The following is a 22,818-nucleotide window of genomic DNA, read 5'->3' on the forward strand; positions in this document are numbered from 1 at the left end:
CTGTAGTGATGCTGGAGCAGTCTGCAGAGCCCCACCCCCAGCCTCTCCACCCCCTTCCCAAGTGCTCTGCACTGTAGTGATGCTGGAGCAGTCTGCAGAGCCCTGCCCCCAGCCTCTGCACCCCTCCCCAAGTGCTCTGTACTGTAGTGTTGCTGGAGCAGTCTGCAGAGCCCCGCCCCCAGCCTCTCCACCCCTCCCCAAGTGCTATGTACTGTACTGATGCTGGAGCAGTCTGCAGAGCCCCGCCCCCAGCCTCTCTACCCCTCCCCAAGTGCTGTGTACTGTAGTGTTGCTGGAGCAGTCTGCAGAGCCCCGCCCCCAGCCTCTCCACCCCTCCCCAAGTGCTGTGTACTGTAGTGATGCTGGAGCAGTCTGCAGAGCCAGTTCTGCCACCATCGGAGGTGGACAGAGTGAGCGTAATAAGGTGATGTTGGAAGCACACTTGTCTGTCAGTCTTCTGTATGTATCTTCTGCACACCATGCCTGTAGTGCTTCACTGCTGTCTGTTTTTATCTGCATAGGGAAAACAAATTCAAGTGTGCACTAGCCAATAGAATAACATTTGTTCTCTATTTACCTGTGCAGAAACTAGAGGAGCAGGGTAGTGTTCTAGTTACACCTCTGTGTGTACCTGTGTTAAACTGTATGTGTGCACACCTGCCTATGTTTAGGGGTGTGACTAATCAACTAGGGCAGCACGGTGGCGTAGTGGTTGGCGCTCTCGCCTTGCTGTGCTGGGTCCCCAGTTTGAATCCCAGCCAGGTTAACATCTGCAAGAAGTTTGTATTTTTTTTCACCATGTATGCGTGAGTTTCCTCCTGACACTTCGGTTTCCTACCATATACCCTAAAACATACAGATAACTTAATTGACTTCCCCACAAAAAAATGGCTCTAGACTACGATACTTACACTATACATACTGTACATAGACATAGGACTATGGTAGGGATTAGATTTTGAGCCCCTCCGAGGGACAGTTAGTGACAATATACTCTGTGCAGTGCTGCAGAAGATGTTTGCGCTATATACAGGATCTTCTCAAAAAATTAGCATATTGTGATAAAGTTCATTATTTTCTGTAATGTACTAATAAACATTAGACTTTCATATATTTTAGATTCATTACACACAACTGAAGTAGTTCAATCCTTTTATTGGTTTTCTTATTGATGATTTTGGCATACAGCTCATGAAAACCCAAAATTCCTATCTCAAAAAATTAGCATATTTCATCCGACCAATTAAAGAAAAGCGTTTTTAAAACAAAAAAAGTCAACCTTCAAATAATTATGTTCAGTTATGCACTCAATACTTGGTCGGGAATCCTTTTGCAGAAATGACTGCTTCAATGCGGCGTGGCATGGAGGCAATCAATCTGTGGCACTGCTCAGGTGTTATGGAGGCCCAGGATGTTTCGATAGCGGCCTTAAGCTCATCCAGAGTGTTGGGTCTTGCGTCTCTCAACTTTCTCTTCACAATATCCCACAGATTCTCTATGGGGTCCAGGTCAGAAGAGTTGGCAGGCCAAATGAGCACAGTAATACCATGGTCAGTAAACCATTTACCAGTAGTTTTGGCACTGTGAGCAGGTGCCAGGTCGTGCTGAAAAATGAAATCTTCATCTCTGTAAAGCTTTTCAGCAGATGGAAGCATGAAGTGCTCCAACATCTCCTGATAGCTAGCTGCATTGACCCTGCCCTTGATAAAACACAGTGGACCAACACCAGCAGCTGACATGGCACCCCAGACCATCACTGGCTGTGGGTACTTGATACTGGACTTCAGGCATTTTGGCATTTCCCTCTCCCCAGTCTTCCTCCAGACTCTGACACCTTGATTTCCGAATGACATGTAAAAGTTGCTTTCATCTGAAAAAAGTACTTTGGACCACTGAGCAACAGTCCAGTGCTGCTTCTCTGTAGCCCAGGTCAGGCGCTTCTGCCTCTGTTTCTGGTTCAAAAGTGGGTTCATGCTTCCATCTGCTGAAAAGCTTTATGGAGATGAAGATTTCATTTTTCAGCATGACCTGGCACCTGCTCACAGTGCCAAAACTACTGGTAAATGGTTTACTGACCATGGTATTACTGTGCTCAATTGGCCTGCCAACTCTCCTGACCTGAACCCCATAGAGAATCTGTGGGATATTGTGAAGAGAGAGTTGAGAGACGCAAGACCCAACACTCTGGATGAGCTTAAGGCCGCTATTCAAGCATCCTGGGCCTCCATTACACCTGAGCAGCAGTGGTGCTCAGCAGAGCTTGAATATTCGAGTAGCTCGAATATTCGAGCTCTTTTTCAGCTATTCGAGCTCGGTATTCGAGCTCCGAATAGCTGCAGCTATTCGAATGGGCTATTCGAGTAAACGCGAATAGCCCATTCACTATTCGAGCTATTCGAGCAAACGGCGCTATTCGAGCTCGAATACCGAGCTGGAATAGCGTCATAGCCCAGATTGATGTCCTTAGAGCCAATCAGAGGGCTCCCAGGCCCTCTGACGGCAGCCAATCACAGAGGGGGACCCTGGCCAGCCCCTACCCTATAAATAGCGGCCGCCATGTTCCGTTTCTCCGTCCTTGCCTGAGACTTGCATAGAGAGAGAGTTGCTCCTTTGTGCTTTGGCTTAGCAAGAGCTTTATTGTGGTCATTTACCTAGCGTTTTTGCTCACATACACCTCCTATACACACCTATATTGTTGTTAGTTAGATAGACATTGTATTTTAGTTAGTAGCTTTTGTGTTACATAGAGACAGGCCAGCTGCTGCAGGCTTACAGCTTTAGGCCTCAGGGCCTGCCTGTGTGGGCAGCTGTCCTCCTGTCCTCTGTTAGTTTATTTCTCATTAGTATTAGACAGTATTAGACAGTATTAGATAGTATTAGACAGTATTTCTGCTGTCCCTTTACTACTTAGTGATTGTATTTTGTATTGTAGTTATATACTACTGTAACTGTACTAGGACACTCACTGTCACTGTTCATACTAGGCTACTAGCTCGGACTCCTGCGTGTGTGTGTGCACTCACTGTCTGTGTACTGTACACACACTCTATTTCCTTCTGATTACTGATTGATTATTGTAAATTCTACTTCCTGACTGTTACTACTTACTTACTGTACTAGGGACACTCACTCACTCACTCTCTGTTCATAGGCCAGCTCCTGCGCGTGTTTGCGCGTGCGTGCACTCACTGTCTGTAGTGTACACACACTCTATTTCCTTGTGATTACTACTGATTATTGTAACTGCTGCTAGTTGTACTTCCTGACTGTTACTACTTACTTACGGTACTAGGGACACTCACTCACTCTCTGTTCATAGGCCAGCTCCTGCGCGTGTTTGCGCGTGCGTGCACTCACTGTCTGTAGTGTACACACACTCTATTTCCTTGTGATTACTACTGATTATTGTAACTGCTGCTAGTTGTACTTCCTGACTGTTACTACTTACTTACGGTACTAGGGACACTCACTCACTCTCTGTTCATAGGCCAGCTCCTGCGCGTGTTTGCGCGTGCGTGCACTCACTGTCTGTAGTGTACACACACTCTATTTCCTTGTGATTACTACTGATTATTGTAACTGCTGCTAGTTGTACTTCCTGACTGTTACTACTTACTTACGGTACTAGGGACACTCACTCACTCTCTGTTCATAGGCCAGCTCCTGCGCGTGTTTGCGCGTGCGTGCACTCACTGTCTGTAGTGTACACACACTCTATTTCCTTGTGATTACTACTGATTATTGTAACTGCTGCTAGTTGTACTTACTGACTGTTACTACTTACTTACTGTACTAGGGACACTCACTCACTCACTCTCTGTTCATAGGCCAGCTCCTGCGCGTGTTTGCGCATGCGTGCACTCACTGTCTGTAGTGTACACACACTCTATTTCCTTGTGATTACTACTGATTATTGTAACTGCTGCTAGTTGTACTTCCTGACTGTTACTACTTACTTACGGTACTAGGGACACTCACTCACTCTCTGTTCATAGGCCAGCTCCTGCGCGTGTTTGCGCGTGCGTGCACTCACTGTCTGTAGTGTACACACACTCTATTTCCTTGTGATTACTACTGATTATTGTAACTGCTGCTAGTTGTACTTCCTGACTGTTACTACTTACTTACTGTACTAGGGACACTCACTCACTCACTCTCTGTTCATAGGCCAGCTCCTGCGCGTGTTTGCGCGTGCGTGCACTCACTGTCTGTAGTGTACACACACTCTATTTCCTTGTGATTACTACTGATAGTGATTATTGTAACTGCTGCTAGTTGTACTTACTGACTGTTACTACTTACTTACTGTACTAGGGACACTCACTCACTCACTCTCTGTTCATAGGCCAGCTCCTGCGCGTGTTTGCGCATGCGTGCACTCACTGTCTGTAGTGTACACACACTCTATTTCCTTGTGATTACTACTGATTATTGTAACTGCTGCTAGTTGTACTTCCTGACTGTTACTACTTACTTACGGTACTAGGGACACTCACTCACTCTCTGTTCATAGGCCAGCTCCTGCGCGTGTTTGCGCGTGCGTGCACTTACTGTCTGTAGTGTACACACACTCTATTTCCTTGTGATTACTACTGATTATTGTAACTGCTGCTAGTTGTACTTCCTGACTGTTACTACTTACTTACTGTACTAGGGACACTCACTCACTCTCTGTTCATAGGCCAGCTCCTGCGCGTGTTTGCGCGTGCGTGCACTCACTGTCTGTAGTGTACACACACTCTATTTCCTTGTGATTACTACTGATTATTGTAACTGCTGCTAGTTGTACTTCCTGACTGTTACTACTTACTTACTGTACTAGGGACACTCACTCACTCACTCTCTGTTCATAGGCCAGCTCCTGCGCGTGTTTGCGCGTGCGTGCACTCACTGTCTGTAGTGTACACACACTCTATTTCCTTGTGATTACTACTGATTATTGTAACTGCTGCTAGTTGTACTTCCTGACTGTTACTACTTACTTACTGTACTAGGGAGTCGGGACACTCACTCAGTCACCTCACCCAACAACCCACTCCATTAAAGTACCCCACTTTTCTCCCGCCCTTTTCAAAAACTTTTGTGTTTACGCCCAAAACATCGAAGATGTCTGGAAGTGGCAGCCAGCGCGGTTTGGGCAAGGGGAAGGGCAGCAAGGGAATCAGGAGGAGAGGGAGCAGCATTGTGGCAAGCCGCGGCCGCGCCACCATGCACAGTTCCGCAGCAGCAGCGTCAGTGGCTAACATTCCTCCCATAGCCACTGGCCGTGGACGCCTTGGGCGCCGCCCAGCAGGAGCATCTGCAACTCACGCTGCAGAGACACAGCAGCAGCAGCGTGTAGCACCTGCTCCGATTTTCCTCCTGCCGGGTCGGAAACGTCCCATTGAGGAAAAGGATGCAGACACTGTGGTGCAACTGATGACGGAGGATGATCAGCCCGCCATCAGCTCTGCATCCGAGGCTTCCACCCTCACCACCACCACCACCACCACCACCCCTGTTCGCAGCAGCCACCCTGCAGGGCCTGGGGAGGAGGCCAGTTCACCGTCACAAGTTGGCGACCTGTCACTCAGCAGTATTTTTACCCCAGGCACCATCAGGGTATTGTCTGCTGTTGTTGGCGATTTGGAGGAGGAGATGCTGATGGGTACTTTGGGGGATGAGGGATTGGACAGCAAGACTGTGGCGGCAGTCAAGCAGCCCATCCATGCATCAGGAGAGGAGTTTGAGGGGTCATCATCCCAGCAGGACATGTTTCAGGAGGGGGAGGATGATGATGACACGGCGACAGACAGAGACTGGGTGCCACCACCTCCAGGGGATGTCGTCCTCAGCAGCTCTGAGGAGGAGGAGGAGGATGCGCTTGTGGGCCTTGCAAGGAGGCGCATCATTGCAAGCATTGGCAGCAGTAGGCAGGTCCCACAGCCTGCTGGTGTCTCAGGCTCAGCAGCAGCAGCATCTGCCAGTATCACCACCAGCTGCACCCAAGCCCCCCCCCCCCCCCCCCAACCACCACAGGGAGACAGGCAGCAGCGGTTCCATGCCGTAGGGGGTCGTTTTTGTCACCAATCTGGCGTTTTTTCACCATGCCCACAGTGTACAGCAAGTACGCCACTTGCAACCACTGTCAGCGGAAGTTGAGCAGAGGTGCAGACTCCTTAAAGTTCAGCACCAGCTCGCTCATCAACCACCTTGCTGCGAAACATTTCCACCAGCATGAGGAGTTCCAGAGGCTGAAGGCATCTGGTGCTGGCAGTGGCACCACACCCATCACTGCACAGCCTTCAGCAGCAGCAGCAGCAGCAACAGCAGCCACCCGCCCTCCTGCTCCTCCAGCAGCACCAGCAGGAGTGCGGAAACGCACTGCTCCTCCCCCCTCTGCAACTCCTGCCGCCGACACTGAGGCCTGTTCTGGCAGCCAGTCCTCAGTGGCCTCCTCTGCTGTGTCTGCTGATTCCCGTGCCAGCAAAAGGCCACGCCAGAGCCTTTTGAGCGAGTCCTTCCAGGGGGTGGTTAGGGCTCTGCCTCCCAGCAGCCGTCGCGTGCGGCAGCTGAACGGTTTGCTGGCACGGGCCATGTGCTCCCAACTCCTGCCGTACACGCTCATGCAGGAGAGGAGCGACATACGGGCGCTGCTTGCTTGTGCAGCCCCAGACTGGCAGCTCCCCAGCAGACACTTCTTCGCCCGCAAGGCCATTCCTGCACTGCACCGCTTTGTGATGGCCAATGTGGAGCGAGGGCTGGAGCGCGCGGTTGGTGAAAGGGTCCACGTCACCATGGACTCCTGGAGCAGCTGCTTCGGGACAGGCCGCTACCTGTCTTTCACTGTCCACTGGGTCAGCTTGGTGGAAGGGGGTGAGGATGGGAGAGCAGCAGCGGGCACAGCAGCAGCAACACAGTGGGTGGTGCCCCCCCGCAGGGTCAGGGGAACTGCAGCAGGTTCCTCCGATCCTCTGCCATCCTCCGGCACACCTGGCCAAACCCCCCGCCTCAGCAGCAGCGTGAAGGCCCGCCACTGCCAAGCGCTGCTGCACTTGGTCAGCCTTGGGAAGACCAAGCTGACGGCAACCCATGTGTTGGCCAAACTCCAGGAGCAGGAGAGGATTTGGCTGACCCCCAGAGGCCTCAGAGTCGGAGAGGTGGTGGCCGACAATGGGGCCAATCTGGTTGCCGCAATAGACAGGGGAAACCTGACCCACATCCCCTGTCTTGCCCACGTGCTGAACCTGGTGGTGCAAAAGTTCTTGCGCACCTACCAGGGGATGGGCGAACTGCTGGAAACGGCAAGGAACGTGCGTCACTTCCGGCGCTCGGCTGCAGCCTGTGCGAGCCTGGAAGACGTGCAAAAGGAGCTGGAGCTGCCACGCCATCGGCTGATCCTTGACGTTCCAACTCGCTGGAACTCCACCCTGGCGATGTTGGAGCGTCTGGTTGAACAGAAGCACGCTGTCAACCAGTACCTTGCCCTGGCCACTGTTTCCGCCGCTCGGAGAAGGGACAAGACCAGCAACATCCCGTCCATCGTCCCCGATGATGACTGGAGGCACATGCAGCAGGTGTGCTTAGTGCTGGCTCCCTTACTGCAGGCCACTAACATGGTGAGCAGGGACCATGCTATGGTCTGCGAGTGGGTGCCCCTGGTTTGTCTGCTGAACAGGGCCCTCGATGCTTTGCTGGAACAGGGAGCGGCAGCCTTGGACCAGCAGGAGCGGCAAGCAGCTGCACAGTCCACCTCTGAGGGGGAGGAGGAGGAGGACTTGGTGGAGGTCCCTGACCTTGCTGCTGATGAGGGGGATCAGCACAGCGCAGCTGAGTTGGTGCGGGGGTGGAGAGAGGATGAGGCGGCAGAGGAGGAGGATGAGGAGGACAGCACTGCCGTTGATGTGCCAGCAGACGTGGCCCGCCTCTTCCCAATGGCAGCGCACATGCTGGCGTGCCTGCGCAAGGACCCCAGGGTCATCCAGATGAAGCAGAGGGAGGACATCTGGATCAGCATGATGTTGGACCCACGCCTCAAGGGGAAGTTGAGCCAGTTCCTGCCGCCTGCAGGAGGAGACCCAGTGCAACAAATAAGGAGCTTGCAGCAGGCCCTTGTTGAGCGCTTGGAGGAAGCCTTCCCCCAGCCTTCCACCCCCACTGTCCAGCAGCCAGCACAGAGGCAGCAGCAGGTGCCTGCATCCAGCAGCAAGCGCCCCACAGACCTGCTGTCTCTCAGCCACGAGCTCTACAGGACTGTAGAGGCTCCGGCAGCAGTGACTAGAGAGGAGGTGCATGATGCAGCAGCATCCTCCTCCGGTCACAGCCAGCGCCTGACCCGCATGGTGGCTGACTACATGGGGTCCTACAGCGGGCTTGACAGCGATGCCCCTGTTGATCCCATGGAGTATTGGGTCAAGCGCCTGGAGATCTGGAGCGAGCTGGCGCAGTACGCCCTGGAAGTGCTGTCCTGCCCCCCTTCCAGCGTGCTGTCCGAGCGCTGCTTCAGTGCAGCTGGTGGCGTGGTCACCGAGAAACGCTCACGTCTGTCTCACAAGTCTGTGGACAGACTGACGTTTCTCAAGATGAACCAGGCGTGGGTGGAAGGCGAGTTCCTGGCCCCTGTTGTCGGCGAGAGGGGGACATGAACTGGCTAAGAACCATCGTTAATGTGCCTTACCACCCTTTACCACCTCCTGGCTCCTGCTCACTAAGCCAGCCTGGTTCAGTTTGACTATTACGTCGCCTGCAGCCACACATTTTACACCTACAGTGGGCTGCTGTGTACTGCCCTTCTGCTGTCTGTCTGTGTTTCCCACTGCCAGGGTACACAGAATTACCTTCTGCTGCCACACTGCCACCAGCTATTACGTCAAACAATAGCTGCTCACATTACTCCTCCATTCCTCCTGCTACTGCTGCTGTCGGTCTGTGTTTCCCACTGCCAGGGTACACAGAATTACATTCTGCTGCCACTCTGCCACCAGCTATTACGTCAAACAATAGCTATATATCTGTGTAATTGGTTGTACAAACAAAACCAAAAAACCATAAAAAAAAAAAAAGGTTTAATTTTTCTGAGGTGCCCGGGTTGAAAACTGTGTTGTCCCAGTTGTGTATTGGACACGATGTGGGCTGCACGACCGCTGTCGGGGACCTCCTGCCTGCTGTGTTTATTTACAGCCCTGGTATCACCGCTAGGTACCAGGGCTATTATGTCACGCTGCCTGCCTCATTGACTGCCTGCTGCCACACACTCATCCTCCTCCTCCTGCTGCTGAATTTACCTCCTGCTGTCTGTGTGTTTCCACTGCCAGGGAGCACATACAATGGCGCTTCCAACATGCGTGCGCCACCAGCTATTTGTTACGCTCAAAAATAGCTGCATTTCTTTAAAAAAAAAATTGAAAAGAGAAATAAGTGAAGAAGAAGACGATATAGAAGAAGATGAAGAAGAAGAAGATGAAGAAGAAGAAGATGAAGAAGAAGAAGAAGAAGAAGGAGAAGAAGAAGAAGATGAAGAAGAAGAAAATGAAGAAGAAGAAGATGAAGAAGATGAAGAAGAAGAAGATGAAGAAGATGAAGAAGAAGATGAAGAAGATGAAGAAGAAGAAGATGAAGAAGATGAAGAAGAAGAAGATGAAGAAGAAGAAGATGAAGAAGATGAAGAAGATGAAGAAGAAGAAGATGATGATGAAGAAGATGATGATGAAGAAGATGAAGAAGATGAAGAAGAAGAAGATGAAGAAGAAGAAGAAGACAATATAGAAGAAGAAGAAGATATAGAAGAAGATATAGAAGAAGAAGATATAGAAGAAGAAGATATAGAAGGAGAAGAAGATAGAAGATAAAGAAGAAGAAGAAGTATATACAGTACTGAACAAAATTCTGGACACAACTTCTCTTTTCACCTTTTTTTTTTTAAAGGAACATCCCCACATAATCACTTGCTGTTGTTACTTGGAAAAAAAGATGTTTCTTGCATCATTCACCCTCAAAACAAGTGTTGGAAGCTATTTAAGGCCAATTCGAATAGTCTGCTCGAATAATGAGCTCGAATACCGACTCGAATAGTGAGCTCGAATTCCGAGGTCGAATCGAATAGTAAAAATTATTCGACTCGAATATTCGACTGACCTCGAATAATTTACTATTCGAATTCGACCAAACTCGAATTTTAAAAAGGGGTATTTGAGCACCACTGCTGAGCAGTGCCACAGGCTGATTGCCTCCATGCCACGCTGCATTGAAGCAGTCTTTTCTGCAAAAGGATTCCCGACCAAGTATTGAGTGCATAACTGAACATCATTATTTGAAGGTTGACTTTTTTTTGTTTTAAAAACACTTTTCTTTTATTGGTCGGATGAAATATGCTAATTTTTTGAGATAGTGAGATAATTTTGGGTTTTCATGAGCTGTATGCCAAAATCATCAATATTAAAACAATAAAAGGCTTGAACTACTTCAGTTGTGTGTATTTGAATCTAAAATATATGAAAGTCCAATGTTTATCAGTACATTACAGAAAATAATGAACTTTATCACAATATGCTAATTTTTTGAGAAGATCCTGTACATACTACATAAAAATTCTGTGTGCCTGTTTTTAGGGGGGGGGGGGGGGTGTGCCTGTGTTCAACTGTGTGTACATGTGCCTGTGTTCAGGGGTGTCTGCCTGTAATCAACTGTATGTATGTGTCATGTTTAGATTTGTGTTTGTGTGCACACGTGCCTGTGTTCAACTGTGTTTGCCTGTTTTCAAGTGTTTGTGTGCCTGTGTTCAATGGTGTGTGCACACGTACATTTGCCTGTCTGTGTTCAATTGTGCGTGCCTGTGTTCAGATGTAAGTGTGCAGGACTATGTTCAAGTGTGTGTCTTTAATGGAGTAAAGGGAGCCTAGGGACCACTAGACTGACAGGGATATTGGGTGCTCCCTGTCTGATGCTACAACCTGCCCTCAGAAATTAACAGTCTAATACTGCATTATATCAGTGACCTCAGTAACCTACACCCTAATTCTGGCTACACACTATGATATTTTCTGGTCGATTTACTGTCAGATCGATTATTTCCAACATGTTTGATTTGCTTTCCGATCGATTTCCGAGCATTTTCCGATCGATTTCTGTTAACTTCAATAGGAAATCGATCGGAAAGCAAATCAAACATGTTGGAAATAATCGATCTGACAGTAAATCGACCATAAAATCTCATAGTGTGTATCCAGCATAATCCTTGTCATGTCGCTAAGGATGATCAGAGGCAGTGATTAGAGTGTAAGATTCTAAAGACAGTTATTGACATGAGGCAAGGATTATAGTTTAGAATATTCTTAATTGGGTATGTGGCCTAATTTCAGGGGCGGAGTTAAGCACACCAGATCGCCGGTGCTTATAGGTCTTAAAGTTGTAAATCCGGCCCTGCTCAAAATGCTTATATATCAGAAAATTGCATTACCATTGTACAGAAAAAAAAACAATTAGCAAAATTCAAATTATGATTTTGCATTGTGTACAATTACATGCTGTTTACCTATTGGGACACCCCACTTGTATTTCAAATTACTCATTTTCTTATCATAAAGAAAACATTGCTAGTTGAAAGTATTTCAAATAAAAGCTTTTACAGGGAAGAAGCCTTAGGAGGAAATTCTTTAGGGAGGGGTTTGAGAGGGATGAATAAAGCATGACTCACATGGTTAGACATTTAGTGTTGTTTTGAAAAACACTATCTAAAATGTAACATTGTATTGCAATTAGAACTAGACGAGGTCGTTTCTGAAGAACCCACATGATGTTGGCTTTGTACTGATTGGCTGTATGTGGCTCAGCCCACTTTGCCAAAGTTTAACCCCATTCACGCAGTGACCCACGGTGCCACGTTGGGGAACTCTGGCTTTAACCACCCTGGCGTTCTGATTATTTGCGGCGCACGGCCGTGGGTGTTTTTTTTTTTACCTATTTTTAATTTCTTTCATGTAGCTAGCCTAGCGCTAGCTACATGCTTCCCCCCTCCCTGCCACATCCCTCCCACCCCTCCGATCGCCGCCGGCGATCATACCCAACAGGAAATCCCGTTCTGAATGGGATTTCCTGTATGGGCTTCCCCCGGTCGCCATGGCGATGATCAGAATGACGTCAGGAGGGGGGTCCCGATCCACCTCATAGCACAGCATGGCGGTGATTGTGCAGGCTGCGCAAAGGGGGGGGGCCCTCTTTCGCGGCGGATCGGAGGCGATCGGGTACAACACACGGGTAGCAAACTGCTAGCTACATGTTTTAAAGAAAAAAATATGCAAATCTGCCCACCAAGGCCTGAGCTATCGAGTGCGGTATCACTGGACAAGCTGAGCTCGTCCGTAATGCTCAACTGGTTAATACTGGGTCAAATATAGCTGTTTACATTATTTCATTAAAGTCAATAGGGAATTTTCTAATGAAAGTCTATGGGAAAAAAATGGGGTCTTTGGGGGGGCCGCCACAGGGGCACAGAGAGTGAGATTGACAAAATACATATTTTTAATGGGGATAACACCAACAATATGTGGTCCGAGTTTGGGAAGTGCAGCTTCAAAACTGTATGAGTGGCAGCGATATGAACATTTTCCCTGTCAAAGTCTATGGGAAAAATTGGGTCTTCAGGGGTCCGCCACAGGGGCGCGCTTAACAAAGCACAAGCAACCTATTCGAGTATGAGCCGAACAAGTGTGGAAAGTTTGGGGCTTGTATCCCTAAAACACTGGGAGGAGTAGCATATAGAAAATTGGGGGGCGCTAAGACTAAGAACTAGATGGTGTCATTTCTGAAGAAACCACATGATGTTGGCTATGTGTCTGATTGGCTTTATGTGGCTCCCCCCACCTTACCAAATTTTAACCCGAGTCACCCAGTGACCCATGTTGCCAAGTTTGGAAATTCTGGCTTTAATTCTGTGAGAATTACAGCAGTTTACATTTTCTTATTGAAGTCAATAGGGAAATCTGATTGGTTGTAGCTCCGCCCACTTTTTTGGATACCTAAAATGTGACAATTTTTCAGCTTCACCCCATGACCAAGTGACCCAAGTTTAGTGAGTGTAACTGCAAAACTGTACGAGTTGCAAAAGTTTCAAATTTTCCAACGGAAGTCTATAGGAAAAATTGGGTCTTTGGGGGGCCACCACAGGGGCACCGAGGGTGGGATTGTTTAACAGAGCAAGAGCAACCTATTCGGGTATGAGCCGAACAAGTGTGCAGTTTCATAATTCTACTCCTAAAACTCTGGGAGGAGTAGTGTATACAAAATTGCTAAATTTTCATTGCCCGTTGGTAGCTCCACCCACTTTGGGGTGCCTCCCAAAAGTACATATTTTTTACTTGGGGTGACACCAACAATATGTGGGTTGAGTTTGGGGAGTGTAGCTTCAAAACTGTAAGAGTGACAGCGATTTGAAAATTTTTCCTGTCAAAGTCAATACGAAAAAGGGGACTTCGGTGGTCCGCCGCACTGGCGTGGTGGGGTGGGCAGAGGCGGCCTTAGAGCATGCGGGGCCTGGGGCGAGTGTCATACGCGGGGCCTAGAGCCATAAGTGTAGGTCATGTACCGTACCACCCTGCTCACGGGCTTGTCCACCTCTAATGCACTATGCCTTATTATTGTTTAAAAACAATTACGTTTGTTAAAGGCCACTAAGCCAACCAATATACTAGGGATGGGTACTAAGCTGGCTGGGGAGCTAAGGATAGGTAAAGGCTGGCTGGGGAACTTGAGATAGGTACAGGCTGTCTGGGGAGCTAGGGGTGTGTACCTGACTGGCTGGGGATGGGTGCTAGGTTGACTGGGGAGTGTGTCTGGATAGAGATACAAGATTTGGAGACCAAAGTTTGTATCTCTAGCCAGACATTCTCCACAGCCAGCCTAGTACCCATCCCCAACTCCTCTGTCAGCCTAGTACTCATCCTCAGCTCCCCAGCTAGTCTAGTACTCATCCCCAGCTCCTCAGTCAGCCTAGAAACCATCCCAAGCTCTCCAAGGTAGCCTAGCATCCATCTCCAGCTCAACCAGAAGAACGGGGTTCTCAGTGCGAGCGCAGCAAGGCATGACTGCGGGCAGGGGTGCCTGCCTGAAAATAATTGTAATGCAGATATTATGCCCCTCAGAGGTAAAATGCAGATATCATGTCCCCCACATATCAAATGTAGATATCATGCCCCACACAGATCAAATGCAGATATCATGCCGCCCACAGGTCAAATGCAGATATCATGTCCCCCACATATCAAATGTAGATATCATGCCCCACACAGATCAAATGCAGATATCATGCCCCTCACAGGTCAAATGCAGATATCATGTCCCCTACAGATCAAATGCAGATATCATGCCCCACACAGAACCAAATGCAGATATCATGCCCCACACAGATCAAATGCAGATATCATGCCCCCAACAGAAACAAATGCAGATATCATGTCCCACAGATCAAATGCAGATATCATGCCCCACACAGATCAAATGCAGATATCATGCCCCCAACAGAAACAAATGCAGATATCATGCCCCACAGATCAAATGCAGATATCATGCCCCACAGATCAAATGCAGATATCATTCCCCACACAGATCAAATGCAGATATCATGCCCCACAGATCAAATTCAGATATCATGCCCCACACAGAACCAAATGCAGATATCATGCCCCACAGGTCAAATGCAGATATATTGCCCCACACAGATCAAACACAGATATCATGCCCCACACAGATCAAATTCAGATATCATGCCCCCCACAGAACCAAATGCAGATATCATGTCCCCACAGATAAAATACAGATAACGTTATACAGAATATGCTTTTCCACATAACAAGCCTAGAGTGAAAACATCACACTATGGCTATGATAGTCATTGGACTAATAGCTTCTTTAAAGGAATGATCCGCGGTAAAAAAAAAAAACCGTTCCACTTACCTGGGGCTTCCTCCAGCCCAGGGCAGCTGTCCTGTGCCCCGCCGCAGCTCCTGCATCTCCCGGTCCTCTTCGCCGGCAGAGCCGACCTCGCCAGGTCGGGTTCCGGGTCGGCCTCTCTGCTCCACCACGGGGGTCACGTGGTCCGACCGACGTCATCTGGAGGCTACTGCAGCGTCCAGATGACGTCGGCCGGACCACGTGACCCCCGTGGTGGAGTGCAGTAGAGGCCGACCCGGAACCCGACCTGGCGAGGTCGGCTCCGCCGGCGAAGAGGACCGGGAGATGCAGGAGCTCTGGCGGGGGCACAGGACAGCTGCCCTGGGCTGGAGGAAGCCCCAGGTAAGTGAAACTTTTTTTTTTTTTTTTACTGCGGATCATTCCTTTAAAGAAGCTATTAGTCCAATGACTAATATAATGAATAATAATAATATGGTAGGACATTTGACTGTGAAGGGATTAGATTGTGAGTTCCACAGGCACAGTACAGCAGTGTGAAGAGGAGCGGGGTCTGCTCAGATTTCCGACAAGCCCTTGTCGGAAATCTTTAGGTCGGAAATCTTTGGGTCTCCACAGCGACAGGGGACCAAAGGACGCAATGGGAAGCCTCTATAGAAGGCTTCCGTCTTGTTAGGCAAGTACTGTAAATCTTCCACATTCCAATGAGCTGGCTTGAAACTGAAACTAGCAGATTTTCTCAGTGCTGTTTCCTATATACATGAGTGGTCTCAGTGGGGAAGAGGGGATTTCTGGGGCCATAGCATGATATTGATAAGCAGGCAGCTTATCAATATCATGCTATCAGTCATATTTAGCCCCAGAAATCCCCTCTTTTCCAACACCACACATGTATATAAGGGAAAACCACTCAGAAAACGACTAACTTTATTTTAAAATCATTAAAAAAAACCAGCACTCAGAAGCAATGCAGCAGCATCAGTGTGATTGTGCCATGCTCATCATTTATTCCTACTGCTGCAGCTGCTGCATCAGACACACAAACAGTGTGTATGACACTCTGACCCATGTGTTGTCACCTTGTCTGTGTCCACCAAGGAGCCCTGGTAATGCTGCAGCTGCTGCTGCCTGTGTCCTCAGAGCTGGCAGACTGTGCTTGTCTCTCTCACACACATACACACTCTGGTGCATGCCTTCCTGCCTGTGTCCACTCACTGCCTGCAGCTCCTGCTCGAGTATCTCTGTGCCTGGGGGTCAGGGGGGCACAGCCACGCAGGGGAACAGTCTCTCTGTCGCCCTTTTGCCTGGCAGGCAGAACGAGCGGGGGGCGGGGTTAGAGGCGGGGCCTCACGAACATAGTAAACCCTACTCTGGAGGCTGTTGGCTGCTGCTATGAGGAGGGGGCGGGTTTAGAGGAGGAGGCTGAAGCAGAGAGCAGTGTTGACTGCCTCTATTGGCCGGGAGCAGAGGGGGGCGTGTACGGAGGCAGCGTTGGGCTCTCCTGAGCTCATAGCAGGGTTGCCGTAAATTAAACAAATGCACGGAAGGTATTCCCTATACTGTCTGACCGCGGGGCCTCCTTCAGATGCAGGGCCTGGGGCGACCGCCCCAGTGGCCCCCCCCAAAGGCCGCCTCTGTGGGTGGGAATACTTATTAAAGCAAGAGCAACATACTTTGCTATAAGGTGAATAAGTGTGGAAAGTTTGGCGCTTGTACCCCTAAAACTGTAGGAGGAGTAGCATATAGAAAACGTGGGTGGGGGGGGGGGGCAATAATAATAAGAATAGAGTGTGTAAATAACACTGACAGCAGAGCATAAATAAAAGCAGAGGATACAACTGCAAGCACAAAAGTAGCAGCAGAGGATAGACAAAATAAAGAGCAGAAAAATGACAGGCTTGAACACACAGGCAGACATTATATACACAGGCACAGCCAGATGACATCACTGTAACTGTTACTGTACTCTAGCACAAGCTAATTTGCATACTGCACAGTGATTGGAGAAAGGAGCAGCTGGAGAAAGGAGCAGTTGGAGGAATTAGGAATCAGCTGGATGGCACTGTAAATATGCCAACCAACATATGGCTGCGCTGTCTACTAGCATGCAGTAACAGAAATAAGGACATCTGACAGGTATAGTACAGCAAACATACATATTTATTTATTTAAATCAGTATTAATCAACACATCAGATATTTTTACAGAATACAGTGTTAAGGTTACTTCCGCTTTAAATATCTCAATAACTTTATCCCTGACCTGTCTGGTATGTTCTTTGGACTTCATGGTGTTGTTACTCCCAATATTCTCTTAGACAACCTCTGAGGCCCTAACAGAGCAGCTGTATTTGTACTGACATTAGATTACACACAGGTGCACTATTTAGTCATTAGCACTCATCAGGCAATGTGTATGGGCAACTGACTGCACTCAGACCAAAGGGGGCTGAATAATTATGCACAACCCACTTTGCAGTTATTTATTTAAAAAAAAAATTGTTATCATGTATGATTTTTGTTCCACGTCTCACGTGTACACCACTTTGTGTTGGTCTTTCACGTGGAATTCCAATAAAATTGATTCATATTTGTGGCATTAATGCAACAAAATGTGGAAAACTTCAAGGGGGCCGAATACTTTTGCAAGCCACTGTATCAAGGCTCATACCAGATATCATGGAGGCTATGCTGGAACAAATTCAGACTCTTGTTATTGCGGTTATTCATCTTACTGAGCAACTGAACAATCAGCAAACTCAGATAACGCAGCTTTCTAATGCTATTGCTCAGATTAATATTCCTGCAAATGTTCCGCAAACACCTCCACCAGCTCTTATTCCACCCATCACTGAGCCAAAAATGCCTTTACCTGAGAGGTTTTCAGGGGTCCGCGCTGATTTCAATAACTTCTGTAACCGTTGTATGTCATATTTCGAGGCTAGATCCAGATCCTCGGGTATGGAATTACAGAAAATCTCTTTGATCAAGACACTATTACAGGGTGACTCACAGACCTGGGCAGATGGGTTAAGTCCTGGGGATGAAGCCCTCACCTCAGTAGATACATTTTTTGATGCTATGGCTGTTATATATGCCGATATTACAGCTACAGCAACTCGCCGTTTGCGAGATTTACATCAGGAAAAGCAGATGTAACAATCAATAATATGGCGGCTGCGGAGGTGCGGAGTATGGCCGCAGCCGCCTTTGTTCCCTGTTCCTTGGCCTTATCCGTTCCGTTGGCGTTTAGCACGCCGGGAATGGTACTGTCATCTGCTCATGGGGTCGCTGTCTCGCGCGGGTGCGCGCGGAGACAGGACCTTTATGCTGGGAGAGGACGCGTCAGCTGACCTGCCGGTCGGCTGACGTCAGAGGTGACTCTCGCCGCTCGGATTGCCTGTTTCCGAGCTGGGCGTGGCTGAGAGCCTTCCTCTGCTTCTTAAGCCTCCATTCTCCATTAGCAAACTGTCTGCTGTCGTGAATACTTCGTGTTAGCGCTCAGACCTTAGACTAGTATCTGGTGTGCTTTGATCTGGGAGGAAACCAGGGATTTCACACAAGACTAGGACTATTGTATATTGTTATTATTGGATTACCTGTGTATGATTCTGGCTATTCTCTGACCTCGCATTTGCTCACTGATTCTGTACTTCTGCCTATCTGATCCTTGTTGCGGAACCTCTGCCTGATTACCTACTATTCTCCTGCCTGTCGTTTCTGTACTGATATTGCCTCTCTGTTGCCGAACCTCGCCTGTCTGACCACTCTTCTCACCAGTGGGCCCTTGCAACTGGTGAGGTGTTATTGTAGTATTACCCACCAGCTCCACTGGTGTGGTGATACTTGTTACTGACAGTACCGTACCAGCTCCTCTGGTAAGGTCTTGCCAAACTATATTGTTACCGTGCCTGATAGTGCCTTACCAGCTCCTCTGGTAAGGTCCTGTCAAACTATACAGTCACTTTATTCTGATGGTACCTTGCCAGCTCCACTGGTAAGGTCTTGCCGAACTATTTAGTACTACATTTTGATAGGTCTCCCAGCTCCTCTGGGAGGGTCCATCTTACCATTGCTTACTGTTGCACCAATCATTATCACACAGTACCTTGTGAGCTATACTTGCATTATTGGTGATTCTGCAGATCACCACATAATCAGGTATAGTGTCTGCATTATTGGTGATACTGCAGATCACCCAATAATCAGACGTCTGAGTTGCAGCACCCAATCATTACAGCATACTGTGGAAGAGTATGCAGCCGAGTTTAAAAAGTGGTCGGTATCTGTAAAATGGGGAGAAGCAGCACTCCTCGACCACTTCCTGTTTGGATTAACTGACACAGTGAACGATATGTTGGTCAGTCATCCCGAACCCAGAACACTGGAGGAGGCTATCTCCTTGGCTATTCGGGTTGACAGGCGGATTAGACATAGACGCCAACATAAAGTCTGTTCCGCCTCAGGGAACCCTAAGCCAAGTGGTTCACCCTCCGAGGAAGAACCGATGCAGCTGCGTTTCTCACGTTTGTCCCCAGTTGAGAAACCCAGGAGAGGGAATGCAGGCTTATGCATGTATTGTGAGGAGAAGGGGCATTTTGCACAAATGTGTTCTGCAAAGAGATAGGCTCCGGGAAACTCCAGCGCCTAGGTGAAGTTGGGGAACCTCACCTGGGCGGGCCTACCGTTCTCCTAAAAATAAAGAAAATTTTACTGCCAGTCACCCTACATTGGGGTATGACCTCTTTCCATACCCAAGCATTTATTGATTCAGGTGCGGCAGGAAACTTTATAGACTCTGAATTAGTGGCTGAATTGGGAATCCCAGCAATCTCTTTGCAGAGCAAAATTTATGTCACTGCTATTGATGATACCCCCTTACAGACCAAGTGTAATGATCTGCTCAGCTGTCTGCACGAGCAGACAGCTGTTTGTCCATTCCTTAAGTCTGAGGGCTGCAGGTCTCTGGAAAAGAGACCTGTCTTCACTTTGCAAGTTGCAGACCTGCTCTGCTGCTAAGGAATTTGCATATACTTGTCATGCAAATTGCCTAGTTGCCTCCTTTGAAGGCTTGCAGTATAAATACCATGTTCTCCCAGAGTCCTTTGCTGGTCATGAAGGTTTGTTCCTGCAAACACTCCTAGAGTGTCAGCTTTGCAATCGGTTGCTAAAGATTATCTTCGAGTAATTCCTTGGGACTGCACTAGGCATTTCTCTAGTGCAGTCAGATTGTATTATTTGTATTGCCTTGTTCTGTTTCTCTTCCTTGATTGCCTTGTCGCCAGCGGCGGTCGACAGGGAATCGCTCTGTCTGTCTGGGAATGTAGGCCAGAGCTGCGGTTGCTGCTGGCTACTCCTTCTCTCTGTCTTGTCTTTTACGAACGCTTGCTGTAGGCTCGGTGAGGTAACCGTTAAGCAAGCGTCCGCGTTCTCTATTTCGTGTTTGTGTGTCATTGGTTAGTTAGGGTGGCACGCTTATCACTGGGCGCCTACCGCGCGCTGATCGTGCTTAAACGCGTTCGCTGTTGCGAATGAGTGTGGTGTTTGCGTTTAGTTAGCGTTTGTTATTTTCCTTATTGTTCTTGACTGCTGTGTCTTTGCTACTCTCGTGCTCTGTCCTGCTCCGTCTTCTGTCGCTTTTGGCAATCGCCACTCTTGCGATTGCGTTCATAGTTTGTTTCTGCTGGTGTGTGTTCACCGTCGCTGGGTGGCGACTAGATTGGTGGAAACACATTCAGTCTGTCTCTGTGCTATCCAGCCCTACATTGCTTCAACTCATGCAATTCCCATCTGGCATCTGTGGCGGTACAGAGGCTGAGTCCGTCTGTGCTCCACAGCTCCATCTGCCGGTGGGAATCTCCCTCTACAGGTGCATTGCACCATAGCTGGTGTAACGATTGATGTCAGCAAAACAGATTTTCTGATTATTGGTGATCTGCAGTATCACCAATAATACAGATGCTATACCTGATTATGTGGTGATCTGCAGAATCACCAATAATGCTAGTATAGCCAGACACAGGACAACCAATGTGATATAGTGTTTGATGCAACAGTAATGAGTAAGAGGAGATCTCTCGAGGAGTGGGTGACTCAGACAGTGCTGCAAGGATGATCACCTGAGGAGCAGGTGATTCAGACTGTACTGCAGCCAGTGGACACCTGAGGAGCAGGGACATATAATCTGGCAGCAGTGGTCCCCCAAACATACACAATCTGGCAGCAGTTCCCCAAAATACACGTAATCTGGCAGCTGTTACCCAAAATACATAACAGCGGTTCCACAAAAATGCAGATAATCTGACAGCAGTTCCCCCAAAATAGGTACCCCCAGCATAGGTAGCCAGGTCTATAGGTGTCCCCAGTATAAGTAGCCATGAGTATAGTAGTCCCAGTATATGTAGCCAGAGGTATATGTGCCTAGTATATGTAGCCAGAGGTATATGTCCCCAGTATATGTAGCCAGGGGTATACGTGCCAGTATATGTAGCCAGGGGTATACGTGCCCAGTATATGTAGCCAGGGGTGTATGTGTCCCCAGTATATGTAGCCAGGGGTATATGTGCCCCAGTATATGTAGCCAGGGGTATATGTGCCCCAGTATATTTAGGCAGGTGTATATGTGCCCAGTATATGTAGTCAGGGGGTATATGTGCCCAGTATATGTAGTCAGGGGTATATGTGCCCAGTATATGTAGTCAGGGGTATATGTGCCCAGTATATGTAGGCAGGGCAGGTGTATATGTCCCCAGTATATGTAGGCAGGGGTATATGTGCCCAGTATATGTAGTCAGGGGTATATGTGCCCAGTATATGTATTCAGGGGTATATGTGCCCAGTATATGTATTCAGGGGTATATGTGCCCAGTATATGTATTCAGGGGTATATGTGCCCAGTATAATACAATACAATACAATACAATACAATACAATAACATTTGTAAAGCACTTTTCTCCCATAGGACTCAAAGCGCATAGCTGTGTCTCAGATTAATACAGGGTTGCAGGCTGGGTTGTGTTACAGAGGAGATAGTCAGATGTTCATGAATGCCAGACTGAAGAGGAAGGTTTTCAGTTTAGACTTAAATGCTTCCAGGGATGGAGCTGTCCTGATTGGGTGTGGCAGGGAGTTCCAAAGTGTAGGGGCAGCATGACAAAAGGCTCTGTCTCCAAAGGTTTTGAGGTGGACTCTGGGGTGACCAAGGTGTTACGTCCTTTTGATCTAAGATTGTGGGGGGTGTGATGAAGTTGCAACAAGTCCTTCAGGTATCCAGGGCCCAGATTGTGCAAGGATTTGAATGTCAGTAAGCCAATCTTAAACAGAATTCTCCATTTTATCGGTAGCCAGTGGAGTGAGCTCAGGGTTGGTGTTATGTGGCAATGGCGGGGTTGGCTCGTTAACAGCCTTGCGGCGGCATTCTGTACTAATTGCAGGCGGCGTAAGTCTTTCTTATGCAGGCCTGTGTAGAGGACGTTGCAGTAGTCTAACCTTGATGTGACGAAGGCATGAACTAGGGTTGGAAGATCCTCTGAAGGAATTAGGTGTTTAATCCTTGCAATATTCCTTAGGTGAAAGAAGGAATGTTTCACAACAGCTGAGATTTGATTCCTGAAGCTTAATTTCCCATCAATCAGTACTCCCACACAGTCTGAGTTGTTCAGGTCTGAGCTCCCTATCCTTAGCGGTGTTGGTTGAGACTTGGGCTGCTTTGCTGTTGAGCCCTGGCCCTCGATAACAAGAACCTCAGTTTTGTCAGCATTAAGTTTTAGCCAATTATTATTCATCCACTCCTGAAGCTCAGCTAAGCATGCGTTTATTTGTGGAGTAGGGTCTGTGACGTCAGGTTTGAATGACAAATATAGCTGGGCATCATCAGCATAGCAATGATATGTCAGGCCATGTTTTTGTATGATTTCTCTAAGTGGCAGCATGTATATG

This window comes from Hyperolius riggenbachi, chromosome 1 (assembly GCF_040937935.1).
Source record: "Hyperolius riggenbachi isolate aHypRig1 chromosome 1, aHypRig1.pri, whole genome shotgun sequence".
Lineage (NCBI taxonomy): Eukaryota > Metazoa > Chordata > Amphibia > Anura > Hyperoliidae > Hyperolius > Hyperolius riggenbachi.